The sequence below is a fragment of the Blennius ocellaris genome, assembly GCF_963422515.1.
Source record: "Blennius ocellaris genome assembly, chromosome: 9".
Lineage (NCBI taxonomy): Eukaryota > Metazoa > Chordata > Actinopteri > Blenniiformes > Blenniidae > Blennius > Blennius ocellaris.
Window position 1 is genome coordinate 1,019,817 of NC_137658.1, and position 16,823 is coordinate 1,036,639.

Genomic DNA, 16,823 nt, shown 5'->3' on the forward strand with positions numbered 1-16,823 from the left:
TGGTAAACACTGCAGAGTACTGCAATAAAGCTGTTTTGGAATTATTTCAGTTAAGGAAAATATGTGTTTTTTGAATATAATGTGTTTTTTTATGAACGTATCATCAGCATATTGAAATTTTAAACCTAAACCATCACAGTTATCATGAAACTGAAACTTCTATCATCCTAAGTGTTTATAATCATGACAAATTAAGTTAAATATTCAGGTTTTTATTGATGTTGTGCCTCATTTGGTGGTTTAAGTTTAAGATCAGGGCAACGTTGGATGTATGATAGTATATTGTATAGTCTATAGTCCTGCCGGTAGCATTATACTCTATTAATAAAATTGTTTTTTAATTCTCAACTCAACTCAACTTTATTTATAAAGCGCTTTAAGCAGCCGTAGCTGTACATTGAAATAAAAATATAAGAGGCAACATAAAAACGTTAAAACAATAAAAACAATAAAAAAAAGTTAAAGCAATAAAAACAATCAGATGCTTTATTTACTGATTAATGGTTGTTTTAGTGGTTGAGCAATTAATTCCATTCATTTTTTTTTTTTCAAACTCGATGAATTTCATAATTGAATGTTGACAATCGCAGCAGTTTTCCAGTGCAGGTTGACAAGAATCGAGGTGTAAAATCAACTGTACGGCTGTGAAACGGTGCCCGAATGTCAGAGTTCCTCTCTCGCCAAAATCAAAATGGGATTATCGTTTTTTAACCACCTTGATTTGAGCGCCACGTCAGTGCCGTGGTGGGAGGCGACTCCCCCCGACTCTGTAAGAGGGAAATCACATCCAATAATAAATTGGATTAACGCCGCCACTTCACAGAAGCACTACATACATTTTAAGGTACGAGACTGTCGACAACCGCTGTGAATCGTCTCCCTCAAGTCTTCATAACAGAGGAATTAACCCCCCCCCCCCTCAATATCTTATCTTATTTCCTGGAGGACATAAATACGTTTGTTTTTTTTGTTTTTTTTGTGGCACTATGGTAATTTTCTGTAATTAAGAATCTAATCAAAGCGCAATGCCGAACCGGCTTTTAATAAACACAGGAGCTGCAGCCGACAGAGGACAGGGAGCTGATGGGTTACGTGAACGTTATTAGATTCCAGCATGTAATATATATATATATATATTAAAAAAGGACAAGAAGAGGAAGAGGAGGGTGAAGAGGAAAGTGATCAGCAGCCAGACTCTTACCTGCTGAGGAAAGAAGTTTAAAATAAAATGCTTTGAATGTGAAATGAATAGACGGTAAATAGAAAATAGAATAAAATACGTGTATTTACAATGAAACACACATTAGAGAATATAGAACGACTACATTTGTTGACATATAATTGCATTTAGTCACTTTCCTATAAATGGTCGCGGAATTAAATAAATGCAAAGTAAATATTTTTCACATCGATCACGTTATTCTTTTTTTTTTTTTAATGGAGTGTAATTATATGTTGGGGGCTACTTGTGGCTGGTTTGCCAGGGTGACTCCGGCGATCACAGGAGGGCATGTGCAATCTCTTTTGTCTGGATATAAAAGAATAAATATCCCGCTAAATCCAGAGTGCTAAAGCTGCCGCTCAGTATTCACCACTGTGTCTCTCCCTGCTCTCTGCTTCCACCATCCTGGAACTTTCCTCCTCTCGCAGGAGATGGAGGGAGGAGGAGGAGGAGAGGGAGGGAGGGAGGGACGAAAAATGAATTGGGTTTGGCGTTTGATGTGTTGATTGGAAGCGGCGAGGCCAGCAGCTGCACCGGAGCCCCTCCCCCAGAGGGCCGCCGGCCTGATGGCTAAATGAAGACCTGCAGTGCTTCTTGTCGGATCCCGCCGCCCAGATGAAGCGCAATTAGTCGATGGTGCCGGCTTTAGGGTGTCCGCGAGACGTCACCAGGGCGCCGGCCGAGCCGTGGGCAAGCTAGGCGCCCGGGGCTGTGTCCTCGCCCCGGCTGCTAGGCCTCTTTACCACTACAGAGGAGGAGGAGGAGGAGGAGGAGGAGGAGGAGGAGGAGGAGGAGGAGGAGGAGGAGGAATCCCCGGCCTGCAGATTTCTCTCGTCAAATGATCCCTCTGGCATCTTGGCATACAGCTGTGCACGTCTGATTAGCTGGGTCCAGTTTGGATGAGAAGTGCTTTCTTCTTAGATCTCGGGCCGTCTTCTTTCTCATCTGACACGTGGAGGAGAAAAGAGAAGAGAGAGAGAGAAAAGAAAAGAGATTGTCGGCAGAGTTGCAGTTTGCCCATCAGTCGGCTCTTAAATCCCCCGTGTGTGAAGCCCACTGGCGTTCTGACGAGAGCCAGCTGATTGCTGCTCCGTCTTATGTTTAAGAAAGCCGAATTTGTTCTCTGTATCCAGTCAACTTGGAAATAAGAAATAAACCTTGGCCGTCGGAGCGCCGCTTTTTTCCCCCGTTGCTATTTATGTTTTTTTTTGTTTTGTTGTTGTTTTGGTCCTGTTATTTGTCTCCCAGACAAAACGAGCAGAAAAGTAGAACGGAGCATGTTTGCGGTGCGTCCTCCTCGTCCCCTTGTCCCCTCGTCCCCCCGTCCCTCGTCCCCTTGTCCCATCGTCCCCCCCACCCCCTCGTCCCCTCATCCTCCCTGTCCCCTTGTCCCCCATCCCCTTGTCCCCCGTCCCCTCATCCCCTTGTCCCCCGTCCCCTTGTCCCCCGTCCTCTCGTCCCCCTCGTCCCCGTCCCCTCATCCCCTTGTCCCCCGTCCCCTTGTCCCCCGTCCCCTTGTCCCCCCGTCCCTCGTCCCCATCCCCTCATCCCCTGTCCCCTTGTCCCCCGTCCCCTCGCCCCCCGTCCCCTCATCCCCTGTCCCCTCGTCCCCCATCCCCTCGTCCCTCGTCCCCCGTCCCCCAGCCCCCCTCGTCCCCCCGTCCACCGTCCCCTCGTCCCCCATCCCCTCATCCCCTCGTCCCCTGTCCCCCAGCCCCCCTCGCCCCCCCCGTCCCCTCGTCCACCGTCCCCTCGTCCCCCGTCCCCCAGCCCCCCTCGCCCCCTCGTCCACCGTCCCCTGTCGTCCACCGTCCCCTCGTCCCCCCGTCCCGCGGCGTGTCCTCCTGCCGCCGCTAGCGCCACCGGAGCAATGCAACGTGGGGAAGTTTGTGCCACTGCATGATGAAGCGTTCTATTTATATTAAAATGAGGGAGCTCCTCCGGGAGATATAGAGGGAATGGAACAACAAACATGGAGCTTTAGAGACGGTGTGTGTGTGTGTGTGTGTGTGTGTGGGGGGGGGGGGGGGGGGGGGGGGGTGACAGGCAAAAATGGCAACTCCTCCATACAAAGTGGCCCTAAGGACCTGAGGAAGAGTTATATAATATGAACGGTGGCATGTGGGTGGAGCGCTCACTCTGCGCTTCGCCATAAAACAACACCCACGGTAATAAAGTCAACCCCTTTAAATCCACACTCCATCCTCTTAAATTGTCCGTACTTGGTTTGTTTTTTTCTACCGTTGATGCACTGACCGGCACCGGCTGACCTGTGATGGATTCCCCAATCCCCCGTCTTTGTATTTGTTGGACTATTGACTGATTTTATTCTTGTTTCGCTCCACGATGGACAAAAGACCCATCGAATGGTCGCGAAGAAGAATGGAGGCCTGGGACTTTGTGTTGGAGCTCAGAACTCTGATTCTACTGGCCAGTATTCAAACGCACCACATGACAAAGAACCCGTAGTGCTGTAGACCAGTGTTTTTCTACCTTTTTGAGCCAAGGCACACTTTTTTCTTTGGAAACATCTGGAGTCACACCTCCACCTGAAAATGTTAAAAAGTTAAACTCTGTAGCCTCTATTAACAATATAAAGTCGTTCTCATCAAAGTTTTATCAACATGAATCCAGTAAATCCAGAAAGCAAGGACTTTTTTTAATAGTGACTCCCTCAGTGTGAAACCTGGACCTGATGGATGAAGAGCTGAGATCCTGGTTTTCAAAAACTTCTCCATCACTGTCACTGACACAGTACTTTGATACAAGATGGTAGCAGGAGGTGGAGATGAACCACACTGACGTCTGTCACTTTACATTTCACCGGCAAAGTTCTGTGCTGCCCTCTAGTGGTGAAGAGTATTTATACACGATTACTCTGCAACACACTGTCGGTTGTGAGAGCAAATGTTTTTTTTAGAACAAAATGTGAAATTCACCTGACGAGATCTGGAGGAAACACCAGTGGTTGAAAAAACACTGGACTATTGGACGTGACAAACGGGGGGTTTAGATTCGCATTGGAGGTATTTTGAGCGACGATATCGACGTAATCTATAATTGTCAGTGCCGATTGTGTGATTATTCTTGGTCTTACGTCTGTCAGTTTCGATTTCAACGGCAAAGTTCTGTGCTGCCATCTATTGGCGAAGAGTCTCACGTGGAAAGAACCTATATAAACATATATGTTTTAATATAGGTTTTGAATATAGGTTTTGAATATATGTGACATGTATAAATATTTTCCTATACTATATGTACATATATACGTGCATACAGGTACATATATGCTCCTATATGTTCTTCTTGCATAATTGTTTTTTAGTTAGTTCTTAGTTATCGCCTTGATAATGTATGACAGCTGCCAAAGTGAGATATATAGGCTATATATATACAGCAGCACAGGAGACCTACATGGCCTGTATATTCACATATATGCGCCTCAATTTCACCTATATGTGGCATATGTGTGCATATATGCAGCATACATGTGCAAATAAACTGCTTATAGGTTTCATATATGCGCATATATCCTCGTATAGGTTCTTTCCATGTGGGGTATTTATACGTGAAATGTTTTTTTTTAGAAACAAATGTGAAATTGGATAATTTCCCACGGCTCACCTGACGAGATCTCGTGGAAACACCAGCGTGCCGCGACACAGTGGTTGAAAAACACTGCTGTCAAGCTGTAACAGAACCTCAGTGAGCTTTTTTGACCAAATCAAAGTATAACTTTCGAGAAATGACGTCCCACAATCCACCGCCAGCCCGTCGTATTCCGGCATTATCTGTGTCTCTCGGCCCGTCGCACGTGGACGGATTGTCTCCGTGTTTATCTCTCAGTGTTGCCGCGTCGATAAAAGCGAGGCTGGAGGAAACGGACGGTTCTTTAACACGCCGGTGGCCCTGATCACCTGTTTTACCGCGGCGCGGCGGTAATAAAGGCCACTGGGCAATAACAGTTGGGTTTTCGTCTTCCTCTCCGGTCCGTCTAGTTAATTAAGCTCAGGGGGTGAAGGCGTTATTTGTGGGAAAGAATCCAATTATTCTTTTTTTTTTTTTTTTTTTTTTTTTGCCTCTCCACATCTCCTGGAGAAGACGAGGGCTTGTGCTGGCTGCGATGATGATGATGATGAAGATGATGATGATGATGATAGCACTCAGAAGCAAGATAGCCACTTCACGACTTGAGAGTTCATTCTTTGTACCTCGCCTGCCCCCCCCCCTTTTCCCTTCTCCAGATTAGCCAATTCCCATATGTACCCCCCCCCCCCCCACTCCACCCCTCCACCCTCCACCCTCCACCCCCACCTTAAGACAGAAACAGTGATATTTCATTTGGTGAAGTGCAAAGTGATTGTTAAAGGCAAAAAAAAAAAAAATCAAAATTATGTGTTTCACAGTGGCTCCGATTGTTTCTGGTGGGAAATTCTTCAGATGAATAAAACACACACTCCTGGTAATTGTAGCTTCAAAGACAAAGGAGCTTATATGAAACAAAAGAACCAATTAAAAATTTCTGAAGCCTTAATTACCACCTTAACGTCTGTCTCAGTGTAAAAGATGGCCTTGTTTGAACACAGATTTTTTTTTTTTTTACATTTCTCTGTGCAATTAGTGGCCCTGTGTGGGGATCAGCGCTGTGGAAGCACCGAGTCAAACAAATGGAGCTTGTTTTCCACCAGTGCCTCAAAGAGCACCTTCAAAGCAGTAATTACACATATTTTCTCATAGAAATTAAATCCACAGTCCCGTGTTGACGGCCTGGGCACACATGAGGGTGAAAACCTGCAGCGTATTGAAAAACAACAGTGCGTTCCCAGTCATTTTTTTTTACACGTGTATTAAAACGTCCAGGCCGAGTGAGTTTCGTCTCCAGAGAATCGTTTTTTCGTCATTCCGGCGTCTTTTTTTATTTTTATTTATTTTTTTTTTACACCCGATGACGCTGCAGTTTGGTTGATTTGGCCTCAAACCTAAAACTTCACGCGCCAAACGTTTTATAATGTTTATAATGCGTGTCTCTCTATTCAATCTGTCTCGTTTCTGTGATACCGCTTTTCAAAATAAGACATTTTAATGTAACACAATGTGAAATGTCGTCATGTGACGTCCAGTGAGAAACTGACGCCGTCTAACAGGAAGTTTCTGATTTTAATGTTCTATAGAGGCGTCAAACGGATTTTATTCCAGAGCCCACATGTAGCCGGACCATTAAAACACAATAACCTTTAAAACTTTTGTTTGTTTTTTTTCATATTTATGGTGCAGGACATACGTGATTGAAATTTCTATTGAAAACAACAATTACTGGCAAAATGACTATAATTTCAACATAAAGCCAAAAATCTTCTGGTGCAAAATACAATGAAATGTCCAGAGACGTCTCCATTTTCTTTTTGTTTTTTTTAAATGTATTTGATATTTTCATCAAGCTCAACCCGACCTCACAGCTTTGAGTCTATTTGTTAGCTTTAGCTTTCCTAGCAGCGTCACTGAACTCAGCTGGTCTCAGGCCTGTTTCACCTTCTCTTAAGAAATGTGTTTGTTCTCTTTCAATTGTTTACTATTTTGTTTGCCGGTTTGGCAGATTGCAGCCTGTCGCCGAGCTTCATGTTTACGGGTTTCCGCAACTTGCTAATGTTTTGTTTACGACGATGAATTGTGATTTAAATCTTGATATTCCAACGGGTTTTTCCAAAGTCGTAATCACGACACATTATTATTTTCGTTTTTCAAGATTTTCATTTGCACTCTGGGATACGTTGTGGAGCTACACGTAGATGTACACTGCATAGAACACGGGCGACGCTATAAATAAACTCGTGTGTTTGCGTACGGATCTAAAATAGCAGACAAACAGATTGATCCAGGAAACCAACAACCACTGACAGGTGAATAATGACAGGGAATCTTACAGGTATGAGCCAGAACGTTACGACTGTTTAAATCAGGCATCGTGATTTGATAGAAGGAGTTTTCTGGGCCGGAGTATCTCTAAATCTGCAGCGACCGTGTGTTAGCATCAACCTCCAGACGTCTTATTGGCGTGTCAGGAATCAACGCAATATTAAACATACATCCATGGAAATCCTCATTTTGAAGTCGATAGGCAGAAATCTGACGTTTGACATCATTTCTGTAGATAAAACTCCAGTTGACTGAGATTAACCACTGCAGAGTATTATGTATTATGTATTATGTATTATGTATTATGTTGCAGTAGAATTACATTACTGATCTGAGAATTAAGTTAAAAGCCTCTTTCACACCTCTTTATTTACTGATTTTAATTATTAAATAACCCGTTAAATGTTTTCTATTTATATATGTGACATTTATTCGTTCAATGTAGGTTGTTTTTTTTTTTTAATAGTAATACTCGACAAGAAAAGTGTCAATTCCTCTCGTTTGACCAAATCCTTTCCCCGTCATTAAATATTCTCCCCGTTGGATCATATCGCCGTCCGGCTCTTCGTTTCCCGCCGTTGACGTTTCTGTCCGTCACATTTCCTTTAATTGGAGTTTAGCCTGAACAAACCCGGGAGTGTTTGATGTGACAGTTTGTGTGTGTTCTGCGCCGCGCGCCGCACACGCCACGCTTTCATGTGTCCGCCGGGACGGCCGGGTTCCCCCCTCCTAATCTGTGCCCAGGAGAGCTGCCCCCTGCCACCCCCCCCCCCCACCCCTCCCTCCAGTGAACCCTGCCCCGGTGGGGGTCACCTGGAGAGGTGGTGGGGGGGGGGGTGCTGGCCTCTAATCCCACACAGTCGATAGCATGGCTGCAGGCCTGGGCTCCGCGCCGCCGCCCGGGGGACGGCTGCTCATTTCAATAAATGTAAAGTGGTGCGAGCAAACAGGGAGGCACACACACACACATACACACACACACACACACACACACATACCCTCACACGTGAATCGCGGCTCATATATACGCAGATGCGACGTGTCCTCGGGGCAGAATGTGGGTTGTGAGCCGGCGCCGTGGTTAAATGACAGGCAAGCGAGTGGAACATTTGGCGGCTTGATGCTGTCGATGCGCCGCCGCCGCGCCGATAAGACCTTATTTACATTTGTCAGGGCGGAATTGATTTCTTTTTTTTTTTTTTTTGCCCTTTACAGGCTGCTGGAGCTGCAGGGTGGACGGCGGCGCTGCTGCTGCTGCATGCGGCCCTCCACCCCCCCCCCCCCCCCTCCCTGCCCCCCACAGCAAAAAGACCAGGGTGTCTGTCAAAAGTGTCTCCGCCGCGAAGACACGGACAAGTTTTTGAAAACGTGCAGCGGGAGGTTCCCCAACCTCCACCTTCACACGACGTGACGGGGACACGTGTCGACGTTAACCCCCCGCGGGGAATCTGTGTGTGTGTGTGTGTGTGTGTGTGGGGGGGGTATTAGGGGGGAGTTGGGGGGGCAATGAAACGGGTGGCTGAGCAGACGTCTCCTACCATTAAAACACTAAACGGGCAGCCGGAGGTCCCAGTGAGTGTGTGAATGAGCAGGGTTCTCCAGGGAGGTGATGGTTCTCTAGGGAAGTGAGGGTTCTCCAGGGAGGTTAAAGTTCTTCTGGAAGGTGAAGGTTCTCCTGGGAGGTTAAGGTTCTCCTGGGAGGTTAAGGTTCTCCAGGGAGGTTAAGGTTCTTCTGGGAGGTTAAGGTTCTTCTGGGAGGTGAGGGTTCTCCTGGGAGGTTAAGGTTCTCCTGGGAGGTTAAGGTTCTCCAGGGAGGTTAAAGTTCTTCTGGAAGGTGAAGGTTCTCCTGGGAGGTTAAGGTTCTCCTGGGAGGTTAAGGTTCTCCAGGGAGGTTAAGGTTCTTCTGGGAGGTTAAGGTTCTTCTGGGAGGTGAGGGTTCTCCAGGGAGGTTAAGGTTCTTCTGGAAGGTGAGGGTTCTCCAGGGAGGTGAGGGTTCTCTAGGGAGTTGAGGGTTCTTCTGGGAGGTTCAGGTTCTTCTGGAAGGTGAGGGTTCTCCAGGGAGGTTAAGGTTCTTCTGGGAGGTCAGGGTTTTCCAGGGAAGTGAAAGTTCTCCAGGGAGGTGAGGGTTCTCTAGGGAGTTGAGGGTTCTTCTGGGAGGTTAAGGTTCTTCTGGAAGGTGAGGGTTCTCTAGGGAGGTGAGGGTTCTTCTGGGAGGTAAAGGTTCTTCTGGAAGGTGAGGGTTCTCCAGGGAGGTGAGGGTTTTCCAGGGAGGTGAAGGTTCTCCAGGGAGGTTAAGGTTCTCCTTGGCGGTTATGGTTCTTCTGGAAGGTGAAGGTTCTCCAGGGAGGTGAACATCAGGGTTCTCTGATGGACTGCATGAAGAAGGTCAGACTAATGTGACTACATGATGTTGGGAAACCAAAAATTGGCTTTATGTTGAAGATTGGAGTTTATTTCTATAGTTTTTATTTAGTTTAGTTTAAATGTGGACATTCCCATGTCTTCTGCTGCACAACGAAGACAAACGTCAGAGTTAAGGTTTTCCGGGTCTTCATGGTTTTATCATCTTGCTGTTATTCAAGCGTGCAGATGAAACTGTCCTGAGACCAGTTTGTCTCCAGTCAGACGACCTGCAGACCTTCATTTCACTCAACTTGTTAGAATTTCACGACTCAGTTCGTCTGAACACGGCGAATATTTAAAGCGACAAACGACAAATGACGAAACATCAAATAGATAAATTGGATTTTCAGCTCTTTCTTCCCGTCTTTACTTTGTTGTACATTTTTTAAAAACAAGAACTATTTTTCTCCGGTGAGGCGACGGATGGAAAAAGCCACTTTCAGCCTGAACTAACAACATCAGGTTGTTAGCAGCTCTGGCCGCCGCCGCCGCCGCACTTCATTAAATTTTAATGCGACCTAAACAATGCAATGATATTTTGACAGATCTGAGAGGGCCACTTCCAATGATACTATCAATAAAACATCATGGCGGGATAATGACATTCCCGACGGTCCTCACCTACAGCCAATCCCATGTCGCCGAGCGTCTGCGCTGACTGACAGACACTCGGGGAAATAGATAAATCTGACCTCCACCACTGAGGGTATTTCACTTATGGCTGCCAGACGGGCCCTGCTTCCAAAAAAAAAAAAAAAAAAAAAAAAAAGTGTTTATTAACAAGCCCCCCCCCCCAACCCCCTCTTAAAAAAATAAATTAGAGGTGGCCCTCTTGCCTATCTCTGTCAAATCAAACTCCAAAAGATTATTCCACATAATTATACTAAAGGGCAATTGGTTGATATGTGGCAGGGTCGGAGGTCGTGGCCTGGTATAAGCAATCTGTCGGCTCTGGTTGGCAGGCGGTAATACGCAACCAGGCGTCCGCCGCTCACCCTATTCCCCCGGCTGATTGCTGCCTGTCACCTCCCTTCACATCATGTAAATTGTGTCTGCTGTGCCGGGTGGGGGTGGGGTGGGTAGGTAGGGTGGGGTAGGGTAGGGTAAGGGGGGGGGTGTCTGTGGTGTGTCGGTCCACCCCTTCAGCGGCGGCGTCCTGCGGCCGGGCCGGAGGTGACGGCGCTTCTCGGGGGCAATCAGGACGACTCATGTACTTTAATGGCGCGTCGTCCTCGGGCGGAGATCGGACAGTCCTGACATGTCCTGAGGCGAAGCGCTGGAAATTCAATAACTCGGCTCCGTCAACATCGTCGTGTGAGTGTGTGTGTGTGTGTGTGTTTTTTTTACTTTGAGCGGTGGGGTGTGTGATCACCAACATGGCGCCCGTCCGGCGCCGTCACGTACCCGGGTTCTGTAAAACCTGGTTAAAAAAAAAAACAAAAAAAAGAGAGAAAACCTCGGCGCTTAATCCAGCGGGATTAAAGAGGGGGAAAAAAACACGACGACATCGGATTGTTTTGGGTTCAACAACTGAAGTTCTAATTCCAGGTCAAGACTCTCAAAGTACAAAGTTACGAAAAATGACACTTTGAAACTAAACTTCTAGAAAAGAAAGTAAATGTATCGAAGTCAAGTTGCAAATTAAGTAATTGAAAGTTGTGATGATCCGATCCTGCAGGGTTAAAAACATGTTTGTTTGGTTTCAGGCCTCAGAAGTTAAAACTAAAGTCAATCACAATAAATATGGACATTTTTGTAATGAGGAAGAATTTTATTATTATTTTCATCATGACTTTAACCTTTTGACACAAATCCAAACTATCAAGTGCAAATTAATCTAAAATATTCAGTTGTAAAGTGTAAAACTGATCAAAGTCACATCTAATTCATTATTTTATGTTTTTGTCCAATAATATTATTGTTTTGTTGTTTTTTTTTTCATAATAATGTGACTTACTGTTTGCAATGTTTCGGAGTTTTATTGTTTTTTCACATCAACCAGGTGCAGTGACACGCCAGCGCCTCCGATATGGTGAAACTATATATATATATTTTGTTCTTTCTTTCGTTCTTTCTTTCTTTGATCTATCTGTTTTCTGATATTAACAGAGTGACCTTATAAATTTGTCACCAAATAATGAAGTGTGCACTATGTATGGTTTATAAATTCATATTGATTTTTCCACTCTGATGTCAAACACAAATGTTTCATTTTGTGGAGGAGGTAAAGAAGAAAAAAAAAAAAGAGAAGAGGAATACATTTGGAGATGGAGAAAGGGACAGGGCCATCCCCTGAGCGGGAGATGAATTGGGGGGCCCCTATTTGGCTCTGTCAGTTTTTATATGACATTATTATTCTCTGGGTAATAAATTCTGGCATGTTAAGATCTTCGACAAGAGCGACATAAAATTCAATCAATGACGCCTCCTTTTCTCCTGGAGCAGCTCCTCCTGCTGAGACTTCCTAAATCAAAGCCGGGGGGATTCTGCATAATGGTGCAGCAGCAGTGGCTGGGGGGGTCGAGGGAGGTGGGGGGGGGGGGTCGAGAGGCTGAGGTGTCGGCGGCGTGGCTTCATGGACTTAATGTGAAATGTGAAACATCACTGCTGACATTTTACCAATCAGGGTCCATGTTTATTTATCACTGCTGCTCTGCTGCTCTGCTGCTCTGCTGCTGCTCTGCTGCTTTGCTGCTCTGCTTTGCTGCTCTGCTTCTCTGCTCTGCTGCTCTGCTCTGCTGCTGCTCTGCTGCTTTGCTGCTCTGTTGCTCTGCTGCTCTGCTGCTCTGCTGTGCTCTGCTGCTCTGCTGCTCTGCTGTGCTCTGCTGCTGCAATGCTGCTGCTCTGCTGCTTTGCTGCTCTGCTTTGCTGCTCTGCTTCTCTGCTCTGCTGCTCTGCTCTGCTGCTGCTCTGCTGCTTTGCTGCTCTGCTGCTCTGTTACTCTGCTGCTCTGCTGCTCTGCTGTGCTCTGCTGCTCTGCTGCTCTGCTGTGCTCTGCTGCTGCAATGCTGCTTTGCTGCTCTGCTGCTCCTCTGCTGCTCTTATGCTGCTCTGCTGCTGCTCTGCTTCTCTGCTGCTCTGCTGCTTTGCTGCTCTGCTTCTCTGCTGCTCCTCTGCTGCTCTTATGCTGCTCTGCTGCTGCTCTGCTTCTCTGCTGCTCTGCTGCTCTGCTGCTGCAATGCTGCTTTGCTGCTCTGCTTCTCTGCTGCTCCTCTGCTGCTCTTATGCTGCTCTGCTGCTCCTCTGCTGCTCTGCTGCTGCTCCTTTGCTGCTCTGCTTCTCTGCTGTTCTGCTGCTCTGCTGCTGCTCCTCTGCTTCTCTGCTGTTCTGCTTCTCTGCTTCTCTGCTGCTCTGCTGCTCCTCTGCTCTGCTGCTCTGCTGCTCTGCAGTAGAACTGTAATGTTTCCCCAGATTAAACGGGACTTTAAATTCGCCGTCCTGGTTAAGAGCTTGAGGATCTTTACATACATGTTCTGCTAAAACGTCACGTCGTGAATCTTTAATGTCGTTAATACGATTCTTATCTTTTATCTGCTCTTGTTGCAAATCCTGTAAAACCAAAGCGATGCTTTATCACGTTTAACATTTGACACGTAGATCTAGTTGTGATTGCTGTTATTAATTGTCAGTAGTAACTGTTCGTATTAGTGGAAATATTAAACATATTTATCACGAGTACTTTGCATCACAACAAAGAAAAACGTTTTGAATTCAAAGGTCATTATTTTCCATCCTGCTCAGCTGAAATGTTTCTTCCAGTGAATATTCAGGGATATTCATCACAAGATTAGTTAAGTTTTCAATTTCTGAATTAAATTTTACATCTTTATCTGTATTATTGTCCAAAATGTATTTGATCTATTTGGCGTCGTCCAAACAGGAATCCCAGTAAAGTGACTTTTCTCCTCCCCGGCATGTGAAAAGGTATTTAGCAGTTTGAGTTTGCTCTCCTCTCCTCCACATCGGCATGCTGCCGCCTGCTGATCGCTGTGATTGATCATTATCTGATGGCCTCTTAATTAGAATGCTAATGAGGAGGAGGAGGTTGTTTTTCCTTCCCTCCTCGCCGTGCCTCGTCTCTGAAATGAGGCGTAATGGAAATGCAGTAATGGAAATGACATGGGCGACGTGGGATGGATGATCCCCCAGTTAATAATTCCAATCTGTTAATCAATGGGCCGGTCGATCGGCGACAGCACAAAACCAAAAAAACAAAACAAAAAAAACAGGTGGAGTCAGCACCCTGGGTGAAAGGGATTGTGGGAGACGACGGCGATTGTACAATTTGAACACATAATTAATCGCGTTTCACTAAAACACACTTTGCAGCTCCGGTGTGTTAATGGTGGGGTGAACAGAGGAATTAATCCCACATGGAAAGAGTCTATATGAGGCATATATTGTCATATATATGCGTATATGAAACCGATAAGCAGTTTATGTGGATATATATGCTGCATATATGCACATATATGACAATATATATGCTGCATATAGCCACATATAGGCAAAATTGAGGTGCGAATATACAGGCCATATAGGTCTCCTGTACTGCTTCTATATTTCCACACACACACACACACACACACACATATATATATATATATATATATATATATATATATTTATATTTATATCTCCCATATCTCACTTTGGCAACTGTCATATATTATCAAGGCAATGACTAAGAACTAACTAAAAAATAATTATGCAAGAAGAATATATAGATGCATATATGCACACATATATATGTGCATGTAAGTACCGATATAGGTACCTGTATGCACGTATATGTGTACATATATGCACATATATGCACACATATGTACATATATGTACATATGTGTGCATATATGTGTATATATCCACATATATATGCCACATATGGGCAAAATTGAGGTTCATATATGTGAATATACATATGTGAATGTACATGTGTGTGCACATATCCACATATATGCATATATATGCCACATATAGGCAAAATTGAGGTTCAAATATGTGAATATACATATGTGAATGTACATATGTGTGCACATATCCACATATATGCATATATATGCCACATATAGGCAAAATTGAGGTTCAAATATGTGAATATACATATGTGTGCATATATGTACACATAATATAGGAAAACGGCCAATTTTATATATATATATATCACATATATTAAAAACCTATATCAAAACCTATATTAAATCATATTTGTTTATATAGGTTCTTTCCATGTGGGATCCTCCTTTTTCTTTTTCTCGTCTTCCTCTTCGTCTTCCCCCCCCCCCCCCCCCCCCCAAGTTGTGGGGCACGCGGGGTTTTTTTTGTTTGAGATCAGCATGTGGAACGAAAAACGTATTAACAGCATAATAACAAAAGATTATGTTCATCTGGGGCGAGGCCCTCAGTTTTCTCGCCGGGCGCCGCCTGTGAAGTCTTTATTGTGCGAGTCGGCGGCGCGCTGCACCCTTAAAAAGGTTATTATGTTCCCCCACCGTGGCGGCACCGGCCCGCGGAGCGCCTGGCGTCGTGACGGAGGTCGCCCGCACCACATTAGAGCCAATAAATGTGCGTTGGCACTTCCTCAATTTAAAGTAAAGCCCCCTTTCCCTTCTACCTCCCGTCCATTCCTAATAGGGTCTTCCAGCGACGCATCTAATAAGTTGTGGGATCTCTGCTGTGGGGCGGCGCTGAATATTTCCACCCGCTCTATCTGCAGTTGTTGCACTGGGAATTTGTCGTCTGGCGGACGTTACCTTGTGTGAATTTAGCAAAGATATTTTCTTTTCTTTTTTTAATGTCATCTTTATTTTAATTCCGATTTTAAAAAAAAAAAAGGAAGAAAGTTTACTTTTCTCTCTTGGACTCGTGTTTTAATTCAAAATTATTCTCAACTTGACTCCAGCTGCAATATCTGCACTGCAAACATGTTTTAACCTGGCGGTGTTGGAAGCTCTGCGGTCCGGTGTGACTTAGCGTGGCTTTTTTTTGTTAAATAAAAAAAAAAAAAAAAAACGAGTTGAGGTTTTGGAGAATCTAAACACAACGTGAGCTGGAAGATTCTCTGACGCCCATCATGGGAGCTAATATCAACCTGGGGGGGGATCAGCCAAAGCCCACTGGGTCCGCAGAGGACTCCACATTCATGAGTGTGTGTGTGCGTGTGTGTGTGTGTGTGTGTGTGTGTGTGTGTGTGTGTGTGTGTGTGTGTGTGTGTGTGTGTGTGTGTGTGTGTGTGTAACAGTACGGAAACAAATGATATTACGATCACATGTGACGCAGGTTCAAACCGGAGAGGTGAAAGTAAAGAAGTGAAGAATCACCTCCTCCTCCTCCTCCTCCTCCTCCTCCACACACACACACACACACACACACACACACACACACACACACACACCCTTCATCCAGAGTGTGTGAGCAGTGAGGAACATCCTCCAGGACGAGCACTTTCAGCGACTGATTGGTGATTGATTAGGCCGCAGAGCGACGCCCCGACGATCACGGTGTGACAGTCTTTTCATCTTCCTTCATCCTTACAGAGGGAAGAGGAGGAGGAGGAGGAGGAGGAGGAGGGAGGACGAGGAGGAGGAGGAGGAGGGAGCATGAATTCATTAAATGTGCCAAACCTGAGCCTCGAAAATTGATCTCTCTCTCTCTCTCTCTCTCTCTCTCTCTCTCTCTCTCTCTCTCTCTCTCTCTCTCTCTCTCTCTCCCTCTCTCTCTCTCTCTCTCTCCCCCTCTCTCTCATCTGTATTCCAGATCCATTCACAGATGATGCCGCCTCGATCAAGAGGCAAATGCAATAGAATCATAAATCTCCCTTAAAATATCTTGAACACGCCGAGATCCAATTAGATGACACTTTATTTGTTAAAATAAATAAATAAATAAATAGAATAAAAGTCTTGTTTGTACTTCTGACGCCGGCGCAGGAATCTACTGGTAAATAAATGTCTTTATTGAGTCACATTTTATTAGTTTTTTTTACAGTATCCAGGGGAATTCCTGGGTCGAGCCAGAGCCCGAACCATCTGCCTCCTCCTCCTCCTCCTCCTCCTCCTCCTCCTCCTCCTCCTCCTCCTCCTCCGCCTCCAATTAATATTAATGATAAGGTTAAATAGCTCATCAGAACGGCTCCGGATTTACTGCCCCGTCCCAGTCAATTAAGCAAACGATGCTTCCCGCCTCCTCCTCCTCCTCCTCCTCCTCCTCCTCCTCCTCCTCCTCCTCCTCCTCCTCCTCCGATGTAGAAGTGTCACCTCGTTCCTCCCAGTCGGCCCCCGAACAC